Source organism: Macrobrachium nipponense, chromosome 11 (genome assembly GCF_015104395.2).
Source record: "Macrobrachium nipponense isolate FS-2020 chromosome 11, ASM1510439v2, whole genome shotgun sequence".
Lineage (NCBI taxonomy): Eukaryota > Metazoa > Arthropoda > Malacostraca > Decapoda > Palaemonidae > Macrobrachium > Macrobrachium nipponense.
In genome coordinates this window covers 10,068,736-10,091,948 of record NC_061087.1, presented here as the reverse complement: position 1 = coordinate 10,091,948, position 23,213 = coordinate 10,068,736, and the positions used below count along the sequence as shown (strand labels likewise).

At 46.4% G+C, this 23,213-nt stretch overlaps 1 long non-coding RNA gene across 3 annotated transcripts in view; it reads left to right on the top strand.

The window, feature by feature from the left end:
* The window catches only part of LOC135221946 (uncharacterized), a 407,988-nt gene that overhangs the window by 362,655 nt on the left and 22,120 nt on the right, over positions 1-23,213 (top strand). The window contains exons 4-5 of one of the 3 annotated variants that reach the window (XR_010316144.1): positions 3,103-3,251; positions 3,532-3,784. This is a non-coding gene — a long non-coding RNA (uncharacterized LOC135221946). The remainder of the gene's footprint in view (positions 1-3,102; positions 3,252-3,531; positions 3,785-23,213) is intronic. The other 2 variants (XR_010316142.1, XR_010316153.1) reach the window with 2 other exon arrangements.

Below are 23,213 nucleotides of genomic sequence, written 5' to 3'. Positions count from 1 at the left end.
ATAACAGAGTCCCGAGACAAGAGGTATGGAGGAGCCTAAGGGAGAAGATGGTGCCAGAGAAGTATGTGCGATTGATACAAGAGATGTACCGGAATGTATTTACCAGAGTGAGGAGCAGTGTTGGGGAGACAGAAGGTTTTGAGGTGAGAGTAGGATTACACCAGGGGTCGGCTCTGAGCCCATTTATCTTTAACATAGTGATGGATGTTATAATAGAGGAAGTAAGGGAGACAGTACCATGGAACATATTGTATGCGGATGATATTGTTCTGTGTGCAGAGAGCAGGGAAGATCTGGAAGTGAAATTGGAAAGATGGAGACAAGTACTGGAGGACAGAGGAATGAGAATAAGTAGATCCAAGACAGAATATATGTGTACCACCACTGAGGGGGATGATAGAGAAAGTATTCAGCTTGGTGGAGAGCAAATAAGGAGAGTTGATAAGTTTAAGTATTTGGGATCTTTTGTCAACGCTGGAGGAAGTATGGAAGAAGAAGTAAAACATCGGGTACAGGCAGGCTGGAACAACTGGAGAGCGGCCTCGGGAGTTCTTTGTGACAAAAGAGTGCCGCTTAGGTTAAAAGGAAAATTTCACAAGACGGTGGTAAGAACAGCAATGCTGTATGGTACGGAAACAGCAAGCATGAGAAAAGCAGAGCAGAAGAAGATGGATGTGGCAGAAATGAGAATGCTTAGGTGGATGTCTGGGGTAACAAGAGTGGATAGGATCAGAAATGACTACATAAGGGGGTCAACTAAGGTGGTGGAAGTATCAAAGAAAGTCCAGGAGGGGAGGCTGAGATGGTATGGACACCTGTTGATGGAGAGATGAGGACCCATGCTGGGAGACATACTATGGGGGTGGAGGTGCAAGGAAGAAGAAAAAGAGGGAGACCAAGAAAGAGATGGAAGGACTGTGTGAGAGGAGACTTACATGAGAAGGGAATTGATGAGGCAGAAGCACAAGATAGAAATAGATGGAAACGGCTCATCCGAAACGGCGACCCCATATAAAAATGGGAACAAGCTGGGAAGAAGAAGAAGAAGAAGAAGACTAGTGAATAACAGACTTGTATTCAAAGGAATGTTACGAATTAAATAAGATAAAAAAAGACAGAACTGTAATTTGACGAGTTATCGTAGATAAAGTTAATTATTGAGGTTATTCTCCAGTGACAGTCGCTCATTGATCCTCCAACAACACAAATCTAACTGAAGGCTCTTTTTTTTATTCAATATATAAATCCACCATGATGAATATTGCGGTTCTATAAATAAGGATATATTTTTATGAAGTTGTTACACGACCTGAACTCACACAAAAATAAACGTGAAAACAGACCAAAATGAAAGCGTTAATATTTAAAATTACACGTTTTCATTTTGCATTTATTCATTCTTACATGAGAATAGCATTTGATATAAATTATAAAGTGACAATTTAACCTTAAAATGATGCAAGGAGGTACTGTTTTGTGATAAGCAAAAGAATTTTATTCTAGACTTCTACTCTACCAACTGCTGCACGTTAAGGACACCCTCGAGCAATCAGCATATTTCAGCACTGCTCTTGCACAGTTAGGTACTCGAATGTTAATTTCTAATGCATGTTTTGAAAACAAATTTCCTCTGTAACAATAGATGGCGTTACTGTGAATTTAGAGGCTTCGATGGTATGGATGGTATTTCAGTAGGCAGACATGGAGATCATGACCATACAAAACCATGCAAAAGGACCTCTGATTGTTCTTTTGAGCTGGTAAATAGCGAGTCTGCCTACTTTCATATCTGCTGCTACAAGGATCACAGACATCCCCTGTTCTGAAAGGGGTTAAAGCACAGGATTTTCTTGTAATATCAGCTTCTTTCAAACCATTCTGTGTGGTTGTAACGAGAGTTACAAAACTTGTAGAATTGGTGCACTGTGAAATATTCTTGCTGGCAGAGAAACATACATCCATCTTCTCTGCTTCTCTCTAAGGACAGAGCTCACTGACATATGGTTGCCTCACAGTTAACACCCACCATATATCCCTACATAATTGCACCATCACCAAACTAATCCTACTTTGTGCTGCCTGGTAATAAGAGAACACCCGTTTTTTTCTTGTGGGCACTGAACAGCTGGTAGGTATATGTGGCAAACTGAAAGTGAAGTGAAAACATGTACTTTTGACAAAAAAACGTCCAACATCCATAGCCAAAACTTCTCTTAAACTCTTAAAGGTGCCTAAAAATTTAATCAAGGTATGGTATAGAAAAGTTGGAGCTGTAACTTCAAGGAAACAATAGAGGCATCATAGCACATGTTGTGCTGCATTCTAGTAATGTCTTCAGATCTATTATGTATTGTGATATTATTTTTACTTTCAGACCGATTATGTATTGTAATATTATTTTTACTATCATTTCTGATGCAAGGCCTACAACACTACACAGCTGATGGTCTTCATGGTGGGGATTTTTTTATTGCCACATGAGGAGAGTTTTACACAGTCTTGTTCATATTTAATGTCAACATTTTGAAAGTCGTCACTCTCGACGTCCGAGATTAAATTCATCTTGATGTCGTTGATGGGAGTCGAAGACATGCGCGAAGTTCTTGGCCTACTGTCTGGAGGCTGTAATATTAATTATAGGTCATACTATACCATAATTTTTACCATCTTGTATATTTTGATTCATCCCGTGAGTAATCGTAAATCTTTATAAATGGTTGTAAACATGCATATTCAAGTATATAGGAATTAGAAACTCGCGATGAAAGTATTATTTATGTAGTAAATGTCGACTTGCGAGCAGGAATCAACAGGCACTGAACGCTATTACCAAGAGGGGATTAGCCAACAACGCATAATATATTTCACGGTGTATCTCATTTGAAGAATATATTGTTGTTAAATTAGTGTTGCATTGTGTTTAGAATGTATATGTCATACTAGCCGTTAAACTGTGAAGTTGGAAAGTTTTTCTTCGGCATCATGACTGTCAGTAATGGATACGAGACAGAGTAGCAAAGAGACGTATTGTGACGTCATGGATCAGCTCCACACGCTCTGATTGGTCCTAAGTTTCCCCATCCCTGATCTCTTCTCTTCCAGACTTGGGAAATGTGCTGCCTGGCCATGGAAGCTTCTGGATTCTGGAATGTGGTACATAATCATGATTCGTCTCATGAAACAACCAAACACAAGACATCTCTCTTGTCGCAGAATGTGGGCGAGAAATAATTTGATTTATTAATTGGTAGGTACGTTCGTTAATCAAAGTACCACAGTGGTGTATCAAACACGTCTATTATGGAAAAGGATTTTGATCCTTTATTATCACAAGTTTGTTAACCATTTGAAACCGTTTCAGAGCTGGGAAAGGGATCGGAAGTATGATCTGATAAAAACGCTTTAATTCAAAATATAATTCACGAGTAGAGAACCCAGCCTGGAAAGGGGACTCTCGAAGAAAACTGGCTATTTAAGAATGTTGAAATTACATTTTCTGATTTTAGTCAAAAATAAGTCTTTTCATTTCAGAAGTAGACACATCCATCCACTTGAGTGACCTGACCACCTCCGCTGTCATTAAGAAGAGTAGGGTAGACGTGCCGTGGCGTGACTGGTGTCTGCCAGCCGACGATAATGGTCCCATTTGGTGTGTGAGTGTGGTACTCCACATCTGCTCCATGTTGATGCTCCGTGAAAATCACCACATCTCTCATTTCAAAGGCATTTGAAGAAAAGGTTCATGAATCACAACACGAAGTCGTATTGCTACTTCCTGCTAAAGGTATTACTTTACAGTCTGTCTCATTATAGGTAGGTAGCTACCTATTTGCATTAGCTATTAGTAGGTATCCTATGACTCGGTTTGCAATTAGCCTACAACCATTTACTTCTTTATAGGTAATATCCGATGTAACTATTTTCTTTCTGGTATGATGCAGAAATATGGGCTAGGTATAGGCTAATAACATTTTTTAGTAGTTGCGACTCAGGTTACCTATCTTAGCAATTTGGATTTACCGTTTACCATATTACTGCAGTTCTTTCGGTAATATTTATGGTACTCACCAGATGTATGATCACATCGATTTGTAGATGAATAGGATGGCTTTGCAGTTTGGGGATCCCTGGATTTGTTGAGTGATTTTCAGACCATGTCATGGTAATTCTAAGCAATAACTCCGCACGGACTGCAAGGAACGTTCCTGCAAATACGGCAGCCACCATGGATCAAGCCTTCAAAGTAACCTAGGCTATTTCTCCGTGTTTAATACTGGCCCTCAGCGGTTAATTACAGTCGTCCGAATAAATATTATACTTTAAATTCTTGTTCAGGAGCTAAAATAAAATAGAAAAACGTTAACTGCTATAGTCTAGCTCGTTGCTGTATAGCCTAACGGCTTAGATCTACCCATGTCGTTTGTAACAGTAGGCTACAGACTAGCTTTTATAGATGTAAATGAGTGGTTTGCTTGCCCCATTTTGCATGTCAGAATTTTGTGGAAAGGAGAAAAGCGGTGTCCAATGTAGAGTAAAGAATGTGTAATTTCTCCAATATCTCTAGAAGGTAGCTTATAGGTAGCCAATAGGTAGTAGTACCTACCTATATAGTAAGTGGTTCACCTGCACAGGAGGTAGTAGCTAGTAGGTAGGTTGGTATTTCTACAGAAGCACTCCGTACGGACTGCAAGGAATGTAGTAACCGCGGATACGATATCAACTAGGGATTGGGCCGTCCAATATACCTAGGTAGTAGGTATTTCGCCATGTTTAGTACTGGACCCTGGGGGGTTAATTACAGTTGTCTGAATAAATATTACTTAAAATTCTTGTTCAGTAAGTAAAACTGCATAGAAAAACCGCAGCTGCCATAGTCTAGGCCGCCGCGGATAAGTACCCTAGATCTACCGGTAGGTTACTACTAGTATCTATGTATATAGTAGCTTGGGTACCTTTACTTTTTTTTTTTTTTTTTTTTTTTTCTGGAAGCACAAAACTTTAGGTTTTTTTTTTTCTGGAAGCACAAAACTTTAGGTTAACTATACATCAGTCATCCAAAAACAAGAAATATCCTTGCCAGTGATGAACCATACTTTCTAAGTGTCCAAATTTGGTCATTTTTCTTTGGAGTCCACCCAGCGATTTTTGCTTAAAAAAACATTTTTTCTACTAGTTTTCTTGTTTTGTTGTGTTCTGATGTTTTTATCTTGCACAAAACCCTTGTTTTCCATTGACCACCACCTTAAGGATCACAATGGTAATGGGGGCACCCAGGTGGAAAATGGAGTTTTTGGGTGGGGGTAAAACAAGAACGAGCAATAATGGAGGAGACCAGCACCAGAATACAAGAAACTAATGGAAAAAAAGGATTTCCATGCAAAAATATGAGGTCATGTGAAAGAGCACTTACGGAGTGACTCGGGATGGGGTAGTTATCTCAAGCTCCGTTTTCCTAGGCGTCCTATTGTATAAAACATGATTTTACAAAAGTGGGTAATACAGAAAATGAGTAAAATAAGAGAAGCAGTCTAACCTAACAAGCCCACTTAACCTAACATAGTGGAGGTTATCCTTATTTTGCCCCTTGCAACCCCTCTCCCCTTAAAAAAATTGTGCCAAAAATTATTTACAATGACAAATTGTCTTACCTTATTGATGTCGGTCCGACCTTAAAAAGCATGGCTTATCACACTTGGGGCACTTCACTTCTCTCGGTAACACATCGTGTTCTCATAAAGAGGATAAACTTTCTTCATTATTGCATATAAATTGTGATAGTACCCCAGCATTCTTGGTAAGCATACCTACAACTTTCCCACACGGAGGCCATCATTGAACTGAACTTTTTTTTTTTGTTGGTGGGGGGGGTGAGGAGGAAAGAACCTGTTGTCTTTCATGAAAAGCCAGTCAAAACGGTACAAAAATATGTAAGAATTGTAACTGGGCAAATTCCATTAGCCAATAATATTGCATTACATGGACATACAAAGCTATAATTAGAGGACTGCGATAAGTAGGTGGAGCTACTGCTCATGTAGGTGGAAATTGTCACAGTGAGCCATGGGGAAGAGTCAAGTAGAAAGGAAACAAACATACGAACAAATGAGAGCGATTCTTTGTGTGGAAACATCATTAAAGGACTTACAGAAAATGCATACTTACCATTATTTGATTATTTTTTTCCTCTGTTATTATGCCTTTGTGCAGGTAATGTATTTAGAATAAATATCTTGCTTCTTGCTTTCATGTGTTTTACCCAAGAAAAATATAAATTACAGTGTAGGAGGTGGGTGGACTCTGCCAAAAAATTACCCAAATTTATTTGATATAATCAATGTGCCATTCATAATAAATGTTAAGGGTACCTATACAGTCATAGGTATGACACAGTGCCTTAGGTTAGGGAAGGTTAGCTTGAGATGATTCCTGATACCTCAGAGATATATTTTTTGGAAGATTAGGTACTGGAATCCAAGGGTGCGTTTCCCCTCCATTTTCCCAATTTAAGCTACTGGGTAAGTGGAACCCAATTTCTTGGGCTAGCCTAGATTTGACTGTCATTAGCATTCCTACACTTCATCCATTTGCTTTTCCCCACCTTAAACTAAAATATATTGTGAAATAAGATTAATGCTTTCACTTTCAAACCCATTGCTTATTCAATAGCCTAATCTGCCATAAGTTATCAATAGACAATCCATGGAAGAAAAGTTCCACTAATACCTGTCTGGACATTGGTTCTCTTCCCTACCTATGGTGGAGAAAACTGGTTATTTCTTAGTTAACCCACAAGGTGCGGCGTGGCGCTAAAATCGACACTTTATATACTCGTAAGGACGACGTTGATATTAGCGACGCTTTATTTTCAAATATTGTGGTTTATTTAGCCCCTCCCCTTAGTTCTGTTTCAGTGACGTCAACAATCTCACCAGCCATTCATCAGCTCACTCTTGGACATAAAAGATGCCAGATTTCTCTTAATCATAGGTATCAAAATAGCATAAATTAAACCTTCCGTCAGCCCTAGGGGGCGGGACCAGGGAGGCTTTCATATCTTGAATTTACATCGTTCAAAAATTTATAGAAATCTTTGTTTATATTGTAAATTTTGGTGATAATGGCTTTTGATGATGATGCTTATTTGTGCCGACACTGCATACAAACCTTCGGTCCTTTTACAATAGGAAGGTTACTAGCGGCAGCTGGATAGGTCGTAAGCTTTCGAACAAGGGGTTTGGTAGTTAACTGCTTGTCCGACAGGGGCGCGCGCGCGACTGAGAGGTAAACAATCACTTTTGCTTTTGGCCTCACAGCGAGTGGACGTGTGTTCTGCGCTCTCTGCCCGCTTCATCGTCGTTTGCTTTCCTTATTTGTATGGTTGTGTTTCTCTTTGTGTTTGCAAGAATTATTGTAAGTACAATCATTTCCCTTTTTGTTTTCATTTATTGAAGTGAAATTAATTGATCTGATCGATCATGGATTCTCCGCGCCCTACTATCATCCGGCCCGTACTGTGGCCTGGGAAACTGAAGGGGCGGGGGTAAGTGTGGTAAGTTCCGCTCATTCCCTGAGATCGATCCCCATATGTTATGCGCTCGGTGTCGGGGGCGTGAGTGTACCCGCGCCGAGCCTTGTGATGTATGTTTTTATACATTCAACTTCCCTGCCAGATATATACTTAGCTATAGACTCCGTCGTCTCCGACAGAATTTCAAATTTCGCGGCACACGCTACCGGTAGGTCAGGTGATCTACCGCCCTGCCCTGGGTGGCAGGACTAGGAACCATTCCCGTTTTCTAATCAGAATTCTTCTGTCGCCCGGGCCATCAACATTGTTGTTGGTTCCTCTCGATTGGTTTTTCTTTTTTCACCGGCAATTGATCTTCTTGACCGACTTTTGGTGACGTATCTGGATTGTTGGATTGGCATACGCTTTTGTGGACTGTTTTGTGGACTTGATTTTGGATTTTTCTTTAAAAATGTCTGACTCTGGAATGGTTGTGAGACGTTGTGTGAATGTAGGCTGTAAGGTGAGGTTGCCGAAAGCTTCGGTAGACCCTCACACTGTATGCAAAGGTTGCAGGGAGTATGAATGTTCTTTCACTAATACTTGCAAGGAATGTGAGAATTTGAGTGAGAATGAATGGGAAGAATCTAACTAATTATTTGAAAAAGTTAGAGAGAGAAAGAGTGAGGAAGGCTTCTTATAGAAGTTTAAGTAGTTCGAGATCTAATGAACTAATTCCTAGCTTGGGATCTTCCCCAAGGGTAAGTATTGATACTTCTCCTTCCACTGCAGCCCCTTCTCCTATTGCAGAACCTGTAGATTCAGCGAAAGAACTTGCGGATCTAAAAGCAGCCTTCAAGTTGATGGAAAACAAAATGGCTGCCCTACAAGGTAAGGCTAGTGATTTTTCAGTGGACAGTGATATGAGTGTCCCCAGTGTAGTGGAGGGGGCATCTGGTCGGCTCCGCAACGCTCCTAGGTCTAGACCTCTTCCAAGCTCACATGCCCAGAGGAGAAGGAATGTCGAAAACCGAAAGGAGGTTGTGGAGAATCCCCACCGATCAGGTGTCCCTTCGGCGGTTTCTGTGACACCCCAGACTGCCAAGGATCACTATTGCCAAAGCGTCCTGCGTGAGTGTTTTTCGTCGTCGGGATCTTCATCTCCGAGACGTGATTGGAGGGATTCAGATCGCTCTCGACCACTCAAGAGGAGTTGGAAGGCTCCGACGATTGACTCGAGCCCAGAAAACTTCCCTGAGGAGTCTCCTTCGGGAGTTAAGAAGGCAAGAAGAGCCATTCTTTCAACCAGAGTTAGAAGGAGTCAGGAGGTGGAGGCTATGGACTCCTCCCCTCCTCCTTCCCCTCCTCCCGAAGAGGATAAAGAAGAGGTTACGAAGAGGTTCATGATGGCTATGCAAGAACAGATTTTGTACATACTTACCTGGCAGATATATACTTAGCTATAGTCTCCGACGTTCCCGACAGAATTTCAAATCTCGCGGCACACGCGACAGGTAGGTCAGGTGGTCTACCTTACCCGCCGCTGGTTGGCGGATGTACGAACCACTCCCGTAAGCTTGTCAGATTTTTCTCTGTCGCGGGAACGATAACAACTGTTGTCGGTTCCTCTCGATAGTTTTTCGATTCTCGCTTGCCTGGAGTTAATTTGGACTTATTTTGGTGACGTATTCGCTTTGTTTGGCTTGGCATACGCTGATTGTGGACCGGTTTGATTTTGAGTTTGATTTTCTTTAACGATGTCTGATCTAGAATCGGTAGTTAAAACTTCGGTTTTGTTTAGGGTTTGCGTGAATGAAGGATGTAAGGTGAGGTTGCCGAAAGCTTCGGTAGACCCCCACACGGTTTGCATGAAATGCAGGGGGAATGAATGTGCTTTTGCTAACCCTTGTAATGAATGTAAGGGATTGAATGAAGAAGAATATAAGGCTCTCTCTTCTTATGTTAGGAAGTTGGAACGTGATAGAGTGCGTAAGGCTTCCTCTAGAAGTTCTAGCAGATCTAGAATGAGTGAGTTGGATGTGGATCCTAATAGTACTAACGTAGAATTAGAACCTTCTTCCCAAGTTGCAGCCCGGCTCCCCGCACCGAAGCCGAAGATTCGCCTTCGGAGGCGGCAGCTCTGAAAGCCAAGAATCGTTCTATGGATCAGAAGATTCGTCAGTTGGAAGGTAAGGAGAGTGTTAGTGATCAGTGCAGTGTCCCCAGTGTTGTGGAGGGTGCGTCTGACCGCTCCTTAGTGCCTCTAGGCCTAGACCTCTTCCAGACTCCCAGTTCCAGTGGAGTAGGAAACGTCGAAAGCCGCAGGAGGGCTAGGGAGAGCCCCCACCGGTCAGGCGTCCCCTCGGCAGATCCTGAAGTACGCTCCCAGGCTGCCTCGGATCGCTACAAGAAGGAGCTCCTACGCCAATGCTTCTCCTCTTCGTCGTCTCCCTCTCCGAAGAGAGGTTGGAACTCCCCGGATGCGTCGCGCCCGTTGAAGAGAAGCTTGGAAGGCTCCCTGCAGTCCTTTGGCTTCTAGTCCGGAGTTTTTCCCGGAAGAATCGTCGGTGGAGGCGAAGAAACCCAAGAAATCCTGTGATCGTTCTTCTTCTCGCGCTCCGCGCTCGGCGCCTGCTTCCGAGGAAGAACAAGAAGATTCCCCTACGAGAGTACTCGCGGGACTTCAAGCTCAGATCACGGCGCTAGCAGACTCTCTAGCAGTTAGATCACGTAGGAAGAAGGACGTTTCTCTTCCGATCAAGAGATCTAGGCGCCGCTCTTCAGAGGATCGTTCTCCTTCATATGGGGAGGTTTCGTCATGAAGGTGGGGGGCTCGCGTGAGCGCCCTCGCTGCGTGAGCGCCCTCGCTCGCCTGGCTCTCTTTCGATTTCAAGACGCCAAACATCGGTAGGACGCTCTATGGAGAAAGAAGTTTTTTCTCCGATTGGATTCCCGCTTCCGGTAAGCGCACTGCACCTGCTCATCACGCGATTTCTTCAACTCCCTCGCGTGAAACTTCTCTCAGCAGCCTCAAGATTCTAGAAGGCGCCCTATACAAGTAGGCGTCTTCTTCCAGATGTCACTCTCCTCACAGCCCTCAAGATTCTAGAAGGCGCCCTTATACAAGTAGGCGTTCTTCTTCCAGATGTCATCTCCTCGAGTGTCGGATCGTGACTTCTCTCCTGACAGGCATCTAGAGTCTGGTAGGAGTCGTGTGCATGATAGACGGCCTACTGTTAGCCGCTCCCCGCAAGGTAGGCGCCAAGAGCCTACTGCACATAGATCTCCTAGTAGGCGCTCGTCTCTTTTAAGGCGTCATACTCCTGATTATTATCCTAGGGGCAGACAACAAGAGTCTTTCAAGCGCCCTTCTCCGTGTAGGCGCTCTCCCGCTTCTAGGCGCACTTCTCCTGACCGTTTGTCTCTTGGTAGGCACCAGGAATCCCGGAAGCGCCCTTCTCCAAGTAGGCGCTCGTTAGTTTTGAAGCGCCCTTCTCCTGAATGTTACCCTCTTGTTAGACGTCAAGAGTCTCGCAAGCAGCCTTCTCCTAGTAGGCGCATTTCGCCTTCCAGTCGGACTTCCGTTGATCGTACGCAACTGGACAGGTATGGAGAGCCGCGCAAGCGCTCTGCTCTCGATAGGCGCTCTCCTTCTCCTGGCAGCCGCTCGCCTCAGGATAGGCGCATAGAGTATAGTAGGCGCTCGCCTCCTCGTAAGCGCCCTGTGGATGTTTCCGAGGATTCTCGGAGTAGGAGCCCTACCTCTCCTTCGGCTGAGATTCCGTATACCTCGAAGAGGGAGTCTCATCGTAGACTTCCCAGATCTTCTCATCGTTCTCCAGTGGATGTGAACTCTTCTAAGAGAGGGCATTCTCCAACCTCTCGCTCAACTCCTGCTAGGATCCCTTCGTCACCTAAGGATCTTCCGCACTCGCCTCGACAAGACGTCCTAGAAGGTTCGGATGAGGAACCGAACACTTCTGCTGCTGTCTCTTCTTACAAGAAGCTTACAGAGCTACTTTTACAAGTTTTTGGGGATTCCCTTACGCCTACGGCTCTCCTCCTCCTCCTCACTCACTTTTTTCAACGGCGAAGACAGCGAAGAGTTCTTCTTGTGTGAGGATGAAGCCAACTCTTTCTATGAAGAAGGCACTGAGGAGTTTTGGTTCCTGGATGGCTTCCAAAGAAGAAGCGGGGAAAACGATGTTCGCTTTTCCTCCTTCGAAGTTATCAGGACGCGCTGGTTTCTGGTACGAAACAGGAGAGCCCTTAGGATTGGGTCTACCGTCTTCGGCTGATTCGGATTTTTCGGCACTGGTAGATTCGACAAGGAGAACTGCCCTTAACTCTGCTAAGACGACTTGGGCAATGAATGAATTGGATCATTTGCTCAAAGGTATGTTTAGAGTGCTAGAAGTATTTAACTTCCTTGATTGGTCGTTGGGAGTCCTAGCCAAGAAAATTGAAGTGCCAGAGTCAATTTCGCCAGAAGATCTTATGTGTGTTTTGTCTTGTATGGACAAGTCGGTAAGAGACGGAGCGAGTGAAATCGCCTCCCTTTATGGGGCCGGGATCGTGAAGAAGAGGTCGGTTTATTGTTCCTTCTTAACGAAGTCGGTCTCCCATGCTCAGAGGTCTTCTTTGCTGTTTGCTCCTCTGTCTACTCAGTTGTTCCCGAAACATCGAGTGCAGGACATTTCGAGGTCACTTTCGGCCAAAGCCACCCAGGACCTTTTGGCACAGTCGGCAAGAAAACCTCGCCCTTCCTTCCCTACCAAGGCTAAGAAGGAAAAGGCAAGTGTTCGAGAACCCTTTCGAGGGGCATCTTCATCAAGAACCTCTACGTTTAGAGGTCGTAGACCTTCAAGAAGGGGTAAGACTTTCGCCAAGTCTGTTAAAGCCCCCAAATAACTTGCAAGTCCTTCAATCAACGGTGGGCGCCAGACTCTTAGAGTTTGCAGAAGTCTGGGCCCAAAAAGGGGCGGATCCTTGGACCCTTTCTATTTTGAGGAGAGGTTACCTCATCCCTTTCGTCGAAAGACCTCCCTTGACGACCATCCAAGGGAACTGACGGCCAGGTACAGAGACCCCATCATGAATCAAGCTCTCCATCTAGCAGTAGATCAGATGCTGGAGAAGGGGGCTATCGAACTAGTGACAGACCATCATTCATCGGGCTTCTACAACCGCCTTTTCCTAGTTCCGAAGTCCTCAGGGGGATGGAGACCGGTGTTGGATGTAAGCGCCCTGAACTTCTTCGTAGAAAAGAAGAAGTTCACGATGGAAACGCCTTCATCAGTGCTGGCAGCACTTCGTCCAGGGGACTGGATGGTTTCCTTGGATTTACAGGACGCTTACTTCCATGTACCGATCCATCCTTCCTCGAGGAAGTTTCTCAGATTCATGATGGGGGGGAAAATTTTTCAGTTCAGGGCTCTGTGTTTCGGCCTCTCGACGGCCCCTCAAGTGTTCACGGGGATTTTGACGGGGAATGTGGCTCAATGGCTTCATTTGAAAGGGGTGAGGATATCCATGTACCTCGACGATTGGCTAATAAGGGCCAATTCAGAAGATCGTTGTTTGAAGGACTTACAAGTAACTTTAGAATTGACGAAGGCTTTGGGACTTCTCGTCAATTTCAAGAAGTCATCACTAATTCCCGAGCAAGAGTGTGTGTATCTCGGGATACAGATGAACTCTCTGAGTTTTCGGGCTTTTCCCTCGCAGGAAAGGATAGCCCGAGGATTCGAGAGAGCAACAACCTTCTTAGGGAAAGAAGTATGCACAGTGAGGGAGTGGATGAGTCTGCTGGGGACGCTCTCCTCTCTGGAGCAATTCGTTTCCCTAGGAAGGTTGCACCTGAGACCACTCCAATTCTTTCTTCATCGGAATTGGAGTCGTCGTTCTCAGGATTTGACGTTCTCCCCTGTCGTTATCCCAGGACATCAAGAAACATCTCTTATGGTGGACAGATCCCAACCTCTTTGCGAAGGGACTGTCTCTTCAATCACAGACCCCAACCTGGTGTTGTTCTCCGACGCGTCGGACATGGGGTGGGGTGCAACTCTGGGAACCAGCGAAGTGTCAGGTACCTGGGTGGGGGACCAGGTAGCCTGGCACATCAACAGAAAGGAGTTGATGGCTGTGTGGTTGGCTCTGAAGGCTTTCGAGCCCAAAGTCAGAAGATCGGTAGTGCAGGTCAACGCGGACAACACTACAGCTCTGGCATACATCAGGAAACAGGGGGGGACGCATTCCTTCTCCTGTACGAGACAGCAAGAGACCTTCTTCTGTGGGCAGAAGAAAGAGGAATCAAGCTTCTCACCAGGTTCGTGCAGGGAGAAAGGAAGTAAGAGCAGATCTCCTCAGCAGGAAAGATCAGGTCCTTCCCACAGAGTGGACCCTTCATCTGGATGTATGCCAGAGCCTGTGGAAGTTATGGGGCAGGCCACACATAGACCTCTTTGCCACGTCAAAGAACAAGAGGCTGGATCCTTACTGCTCTCCGATATCGGATCCAGAGGCAGTAGCAATAGATGCTCTTCTTCTAGACTGGAACGGACTCGACGTCTACGCGTTTCCCCCCTTCCCCCCTTCCAAGATCCTGGGCTAACCATCAAGAAGTTCGTAGAGTCCGATTCAACGAGAATGACCTTAATCGCTCCCTTTTGGCCGGCCCAAGAATGGTTCACAGAGGTACTGGAATGGTTGGTGGACCTTCCAAGATCGCTCCCGCTAAGGAGCGATCTACTCAGACAACCCCACTTCGACAGGTACCACAAAAATCTCGCTCTCAGTCTGACTGGTTTCAGACTGTCCAAAGTTTGGTCAGAGCGAAAGGCTTTTCAGCAACAGCTGCTAAAGCAATCGCAAGAGCGTAGGAGACCTTCCACCTTGCGTGTATACCAGTCAAAGTGGGATGTCTTCAGACGTTGGTGCAAGAGGAAGAACATTTCCTCTTCCAGTACCTCTGTGACCCAAATTGCGGATTTCCTTATTTTCCTCAAAGAAGAATGTCATCTGGTTGTGTCAACTATTAAGGGATACCGCAGTATGTTGGCGGCGGTATTTCGGCATAGAGGCTTAAATATATCCGATGATAAGGATCTGCATGATCTTATTAGATCATTTGAAACCATTAAGCGTCCTCATGTAGTACCGAACTGGAATCTAGACGTAGTCCTACAATTCCTTGGATGGACGTCTAGATTCGAACCTCCTGGCTTAGCCTCTTTCAAGGATTTGACGAAGAAGGCTATCTTCCTTTTGGCCCTAGCTACAGCTAAGAGAGTGAGTGAGCTCCAAGCTATTGAGGGCAATGTAGGGTTTAAGGAAGATTCTATGGTGTGTTCATTTCTTCCAAGTTTCCTGGCAAAGATGAAAACCCATCACGCCCTTGGCCCAGGAGCTTTGAAGTTCGTAGTTTATCTTTTCTAGTAGGGGAAGAGCCTGAAAGAACTCTTTGCCCTATGAGAATTATGAAGTATTTCCTTAAGAGGAAGGAACAACTTAAGGCTAATCAAGATGTGCTTTGGTGCTCCGTAAAGGACCCCACTCGGCCCATGTCGAAGAATGCTCTTTCCTTTTTTCTGAGAAGTCTTATTACAGAGGCACATGTTGCCTGTAAGGAAGATCATTTTAGACTACTGAAAGTGAAAGCTCACGAGGTGAGAGCCATCGCAACTTCGCTTGCATTCAGAAAAATATGTCTGTGCGGAACTTGATGGAGGCGACTTTTTGGAGATGCCAATCGGTTTTTGCAAACCACTACCTACGTGATGTAAATCACATATGATAAATGCTTCGCCTTGGGTCCTTTCGTATCGGCGGATTCGGTGCTGGGGCAGGGAGCTGAAACTTATCCTGTGTAAATTTTTTATATGTTACCCTATATTTTATATTGTTGTTTTTTGGTTGTCTGAAAGAGGCTGCAGGAGGCACCTCTTTTGTCGTAATATTAACCCTTTGTATTTTGGTTAGGTGGTCTGGTGGGTTTTGGCTCCTTGCAGAGGTAGTGGTAAGGATCTGTTAGGTAAGCGGACAAGGTCCCTCTAACAGCATCCGACTTGGATTCTACCACAATAGGGGATCACATATCCCAGTGGTAGATCCGAGAGTCTTTCAGCATCAGGTCACGTCCTAGCTGTAGCTCTCCAGGCAATGCAGACTCAGAGATAGTATCTATGAAGTCTTCATCCTGAAAAGGTGAGAACCAAGGTTTTTATATCCTACAACATTAGTTGTTTCCCGTCTTACCTGTATTATTGAGCTGTCTCTTACCCTCCACCAAGGGTGCCAATCAGCTAAGTATATCTGTCAGGGAAGTTCATGTTACAAAAATGATATTGTTAAACTACAATAAAGTTTTGTACATACTTACCTGGCAGATATATACGATTAATGGCCCACCCAGCCTCCCCTCAGGAGACAGGTGGAAGAGAAAAATCTGACAAGCTTACGGGAGTGGTTCGTACATCCGCCACCCAGCGGCGGGTAAGGTAGACCACCTGACCTACCTGTCGCGTGTGCCGCGAGATTTGAAATTCTGTCGGGAACGTCGGAGACTATAGCTAAGTATATATCTGCCAGGTAAGTATGTACAAAACTTTATTGTAGTTTAACAATATCATTTTCGTCTTTTGTAGGAGTCCTTTCAAAGGAGCCTCCTAGAAGGAAACTCTTCCCTTCCTATCAAGAGATCCTCCAGACGTATGGAGGTATCTGCCGCCAGGATCGATGCTCCTACTCGAGGTGAGGCTTCCTGTACGAACGTGGATGAACCGATCAGACGTCTGGCACCGGCCAGGAGTGAGGAGTCACCCAGGAGGCAGGAGCCAAGAGTCAAGAGTCAAGAGTCAAGAGTCAAGAGTCAAGAGTCAAGAGTCAAGAGTCAAGAGTCAAGAGTCAAGAGTCAAGAGCCAGGAGGCAGGAGTCGGAGACTCATTCCTGGAATTTATGACTCTTCTCCAAATAGAAGCTCCTCTCCTTCAGATCGTAGGAGGTCTTGGAAGGACTCTCCCTCCAAACGAGAGAATTCTCCTTCGTCTGATCGAGGTTTGGACGATTTGTCTGATGACGAACCTCCTGCAAATGAGGGACTCTCGAATTATAAGGTCTTAGCCTCATTGTTGCTACAAGAGTTTGGAGACACTCTTAGTCCGGCGGCTCCTCCTCCTCCTCGTTCTCTCTTTTCGAGCTCGGCTACGGCAAAATCTTCGGCCTTTCTGAAAATGAAGCCTGCAATTTCTATGAAGAAGGCCCTCCATTCTTTAGATTCTTGGATGGACAAGAAGAAAGAGTTGGGAAAGACTGTATTCTGCATGCCTCCTTCCAAACTCCATGGAAAGAGAGGTATTTGGTATGGGACAGGAGAGACTATGGGTCTTTCTCTTCCTGCCTCGGCAGATGCGGACTTTTCCAATTTAGTGGAGGCATCTAGACGTCACTCTTTAGGATCGGTCAGATCGACGTGGAGCATTTCGGAGTTGAACCACTTTCTAAAGGGACTTTTTGTCACTTAAGAGGTGTTCAATTTTCTGGATTGGTCACTCGGAGTTCTGGCCAACAAATCTAAAGATCCGGAGTTTCTTAAAAACCCAGAGATTCTCCATAGCGTCCTGTCTTGCATGGACAAGGCAGTACAGGACGGTTCGGGAGAAGTGGCTTCCCTTTTTGGTGCTGGTCTTCTGAAGAAGAGATCAGTATATGGATCCCTATTATCGAAAGGGGTTTCTCCGAGCCAGAGGACTGCTTTATTGTTCGCCCCTCTGTCGGATCATCTGTTTCCTTCTCAGTTAGTGAAGGATATATCTCGCTCGCTAACTGAGAAGGCGACACAAGACCTACTAGTACAAACGTCCAAGAAAGGACGCCCTGTAGTGTCGACGATTAAGAAGGACTCTCGTCCTCCTCAGCAGCCCTTTCGTGGAGGTGCAGCGGCTCGTCCCCCTGCCAGAAAGAAGAGCTCTGACAAGAGAGGAAGGTCTTCCTTTAGACCTTTCAAGAAATCGAAATGACTTGTTGCTCCTTCAAGCACCAGTGGGCGCCAGACTCCTGAACTTTGCAGGAGTATGGGCGAAAAGGGGAGCCGACCCTTGGTCAGTCTCGAGGACAGCCCTCCCCTAACATCTACGCCTCGGGAACTGTCAGCGAGGTACAGAGACCTTGTAATGAGACAGACTCTCCTTCAAATGGTGGAACAAATGTGGGAAAAGGAGGCCATCGAACTTGTGCAGGATCCACACTCCCCAACCCCGGGATTTTACAATCGCCTTTTTCTAGTACCAAAGGCATCAGGGGGTGGAGACCAGTACTGGACGTAAGCGCTCTGAATCGCTTTGTTCAGAAAAAGAAGTTCCGTATGGAAACGTCCGCTTCAGTAATGTCGCTCTTCGTCCAGGAGATTGGATGGTCTCTCTGGACTTGCAAGATGCGTATTTCCACGTTCCCATTCACCATTTGTCAAAGAAATATCTTCGGTTTGTAATAGGAGACAAGATTTTTCAATTCAGGGCTCTGTGCTTCGGTCTGTCTACAGCTCCGCAGGTATTCACCAACCTGATGGCAAATGTGGCAAGATGGCTTCACCTAGAGGGAATAAACATCTCCCTCTACTTAGACGACTGGCTGATCAGGGCCAAGTCGGAGATTCAGTGCTTGGAGGACTTATCAGTAACAAGAAAACATGATAGAATCGCTGGGATTACTCGTGAACCTCGAGAAGTCGCAGCTGATCCCCAGCCAGAGCTTGGTCTATCTGGGGATTCAGATGGATTCTCGGGTTTTCGAGTATTTCCTTCGCGAGAAAGAATCACTCGAGGTTTGTCGAAAATCTCGAGCTTCTTAGAGAGAAAGAGCAGTTCAGCGAGGGATTATCTGAGCCTTTTAGGGACCCTGTCCTCACTAGAAAAGTTCTTTTCTCTGGGGAGGCTTCACCTTCGCCCTCTTCAGTTTTTTCCTGAAAGGGGTGTGGAGTTGGAAGACGGACAACTCTCGGACATCTTCCCGCTTCCACAAGAGATAAAAGATCACTTGAAGTGGTGGATCCTTCCTCTTCAAAAGAACGAAGGCGTATCGCTTGCCCTGCAGAACCCAGACCAAGTGTTATATTCCGACGCTTCGGAGTCGGGATGGGGAGCGACGCTAGGAGCAAGGGAGGTGTCAGGCACCTGGACAAAGGAACAGGTGTCCTGGCACATCAATTGCAAGGAACTAGTGGCCATACACCTAGCCTTAAAGTTCTTTGAAGAGAGTCAGAGGCGGGGTGATACAGATAAACTCGGACAACACCACGGCTCTGGCTTACATACGCAAGCAAGGAGGCACGCACTCTTTCTCCCTCTTTCAGTTAACAAAACACCTATTAACCTGGACAGAAGAAAGAGGCATAACTCTCCTCACAAGATTTGTACAAGGGATAAAGAATGTGACTCTACACGAAGAAGTGTGTCGAAGTCTTTGGTCCCTGTGGGGGAGACCTCACATAGACCTGTTTGCGACGTTCCTCTCCAAAGAGTAGAGATCTTTTGCTCTCTAGTGGAAGATCCGAGAGCCTTCGCAATAGACGCGTTTCTCCTGGATTGGTCGGGTGTGGACGCATACGCCTTTCCCCCGCTCAAGATCCTGGGGGAAGTGCTCAGGGAAGTTCGTAGCTTCAGAGAGCACGAAGTTGACATTAATAGCCCCATTTTGGCCAGCCCAAGAATGGTTCACGGAGGTACTGGAGTGGATAGTGGACTTCCCCAGATCTCTTCCAAACAGATCAGATCTACTCAGACAACCCCACTTCGAGAGGTTTCATCACAACCTCCCAGGTCTCGCTCTGACTGCCTTTCGACTATCGAAAGACTTGTCAGAGCAAGGGGCTTTTCTCGCAAAGCTGCGGTCTCTATCGCTCGAGCCCGCAGAGCTTCGACGAGAAGAGTATACCAATCGAAGTGGGAAGTCTTTAGGAGGTGGTGTAAGAGTCAGAAGCTGTCCTCCTCCAGTACCTCTATAGTTAATATTGCCGATTTCCTCCTCTTTCTGAGAGAGGAATCACACCTATCTGTCTCAACAATAAAGGGATACAGAAGCATGCTGTCTTCAGTATTTAGAAATCGAGGGCTAGAAATTGCAGACAACAAAGATCTACACGATTTAATTAGATCCTTTGAAACTTCAAAAACAGCAACTCCTAGAACACCTAGTTGGAATCTGGACGTGGTCCTGAAATTCCTTTCCTCGGATAAATTCGAGCCTTTACATCTGGCTTCCTTCCGCGACGTCACTAGGAAATGCTTATTCCTGTTGTCTCTCGCTACAGCCAAGAGGACGAGCGAATTGCACGCTCTGGATTCCACAGTGGGGTTCAAAGGAGATGCTGCCATCTGCTCGTTCCAGACAATGTTTCTGGCGAAGAACGAAAACCCGTCAAAACCTTGGCCCAGAAGCTTTGAAGTAAAAGGTCTATCTAACCTCGTAGGCAGAGAGACAGAGAGGTCTCTCTGTCCAGTGAGAGCTCTTAAATTTTATTTAGAGAGGAAGAGACAGATGGGAGCTTGTCAACAAGGTCCTTTATTTGGTGTGCTGTGAAGAACCCCAAAAGACTCATGTCCAAAAATGCCTTGGCCTTCTTTGTGAGAAGCGTAATTACGGACGCACACAAGAACTGCTCGGAGGAATCCTTCGGTCTTCTAAAGGTTAAGACCCATGAGGTGAGAGCAGTAGCAACGTCTTTGGCGTTCCAAAAGAATATGTCTCTTAAAAATATCATTGAGACTACGTATTGGAGGTGCAATTCAGTGTTTGCATCTCATTATCTGAAGGATGTGAGAGTGACTTATGAGAAGTGCTTCTCTCTAGGTCCATTTGTATCAGCAGATACAGTGCTGGGTCTTGGACCAAAGACTGATCCTTAAAATATTTTGATTTATCGTACATAAACCCTCTTGTCAGATATGTGCTTGGTTTTCTATTAGCAAGCTCACGGATGTCGCACGGGCGCATAGTGTCATTGCTGGTAGGGGATCAAGGGTATGTATGGCTAGTGGGGGGGTACAAAATTTTTTTTTGTATATTTTGTATAAATGAACGTGTAATTATGTTTCGAGTTTTTTGGTTGTTTGTAAGGAGTTCGGGGATAACTCCTTGCAATCTTAGAACTAACATGGATGTTAGGATCAGGTGATCGGGATCGGTGTTGTGCTCCTTGAACAAGGTGTATTGTCATGTTAGTGGAATAGCACCCAATGACAAAGGCCTTTAGGCTCTGCCGAGTAAGTGGATAAGACCCCATTGGCAGACCCACAAGAACTTTTAGCCATAGATCAGTATCTCGCTGAGGCTCTTGAGGCTAAGCAGACTCCAAGGCAGTAGCCGCGAAGTCTTCAGCCTAATAAGGTAGGAACCAAGGTTTATTAATACCTACAACATATGGTGTTTACCTGTCTATTTCAGTAGTTAGCTGTCTCTTACCCACCACCAATGGTTGGTGCCTAAATCAGCTAAGTATATATCTGGCAGGGAAGTTGAATGTATAAAAATGATATTGTGCATGTATTTACAATCAAAGTTTTATACATACTTACCTGACCAGATATATACGATTAATGGACCCACCCAGCCTCCCCGCAGGAGACAGGTGGAAGAGAAGAATTCTGATTAGAAAACGGGAATGGTTCCTAGTCCTGCCACCCAGGGCAGGGCGGTAGATCACCTGACCTACCGGTAGCGTGTGCCGTGAAATTTGAAATTCTGTCGGAGACAACGGAGTCTATAGCTAAGTATATATCTGTCAGGTAAGTATGTATAAAACTTTATTGTAACATGACAATATCATGTTTCTTGGTGGGAGGTGCAGCGGGGCTTGTACGAGGGTAGGAAGAAGCGAAGGCCTGCAAAGGAGTCGTCGGAGAGCTCTCCCACGACTCCGTTGGTTACGAACACTTCGTCTTCTTTCCTGCCCCCGGCTCAGCTCCCACGTTTGGCGCCTTCCCCTGCGGGGGGGGTTTCCAGGTCCTTCTCCTCACCCGATCTGTCGAGTGTGGAGGAGGGCGCTAGGTACCCTGACGTGGAGTTGCATTCTGGGACCTCTATCCGTTCGTCTACACCGCACGGACGTGTAGAGACCCCTGCTAACCACCTGACCTTTGCTTCCCCAGGTGCTGCTGCTGCAAGGGACGACCTTGGACAGGTGTGGGCATCGTTGGGTTTGCAGGGCTTGCCGAGTGTCCAGGGGCTGCTCTACCATCTGGCTGGCTCTGTTGCAGTCACGCATGCCACGGTGACCACCACTACAACTACGTTGTCAACCCCAGGCTATGCTGCTCCCCCTCATCTGGTGTATTCCCCGCATGCGGTGTCTGTAACACCAACTTCATCGGTGCAGGGGCCGATCGCCGTGCCAGGGAGGAGTGTGATGCCACCACCACCCGGGTTTGCCGTGCTGCCGAAACCAGACTTCGTGTGTCCGAAGAGCTCGCCCCTGGACCTGCCGCCGATGCCAAGGATGTCGGTGACGCTGGTCCGTCCTCCTGGCTTGAGTGTACCACCTGCCGTACCGTACCTGCCCACCCGCTGACGAGTGCTGAGATGTTGCCGACCGCTGCTGCCGTTACTGTACCTGCCGTTCCTGCCGGGACTGTGATGGCTGTTCCTGTGATGGCTGCACCTGCTGATGTCGTTCCTGTTCGTGGCGCCGCTGCTCCCGATGTCGGTCTGTCCGGACAGGTGCGTCCGGGCCCTGTAGCTTCGGCAACAGCAGCCCCGGCTCCGCCCTGGATGGCTGACTTAACATCGGTCCTGAGGAAGCTGATGAAGAAGAAGAGGAAGAGGAGGAAGGTGTCGTCTTCGTCTTCGTCGTCTTCTTCGTCATCGTCGTCTGCCGCCTCTCCCCCTTCGACTTCTAAGGCTTCACAGCCTAAGAAGAAGAAGGTTGCCTCCTCCCCCCCTAAGAAGTCTCCTTCGGGAGCTTCTAAGGGCCCGTCTCGCTCCGGCGAGACGGGGGGTTCTTCCGCTGGTCTTCCTGCTCCCTCGGGAGCGGGGCCCGTCTCTTCTTCCGCAAGGAAGAAGACTATGGGGACCAGAGGGGTGTCGGCTAACACCGGCACTTCCTCACCTGGTGTCAGAGGCTCTGCCACTGCATCAGGTTCCGTCTTGGCCTCTCGTTCGCGAGAGGTACCAAGTGTACGGTCGCCTACCAGCGACCGTGCAGCCAAGAACCAGACGTCTGAGCTCACTCAGCGTCAGGTTCACGGCACGGAGCGGAAGACTGGTGACAGCCGCTCACGCGACTCTCACCAGACCAGCTCTCGCTCTCGCGGCGACCAGCTGGCTACCCGGGCTGACGTGACGGTCCACGACCGGCCACGGGCTGAGGCTGGGAAGAGGTCCCCCAGTCGCTGGTGCCAGCCGTGGTGTGACGTGCTGTGAGGACAAGCACTGGTCTCACCTTGACAGTGGAGCCTGCAGGTCGCCTGACCGTCGCTCTCACAGAGAGCGATCCCCTCGAGTAGGACTCCTTCTAGTGGTGAGGGGATAAGGGACCCTGGCTTCTATGGGAATGTTCGTGCATTCCTATAGGTGCCCCGGGTCTTGACGGAACATCCTACAACCCTTTCTCTCTCACTTTTAATCCTTCTCTCTTCTCTTTCTTTCCTGAACCCTTCTCTCCAACCTCTAAATTTTGACTGCTTTTTGGACTGCTTTTGTCAACGACTTTTGGAAT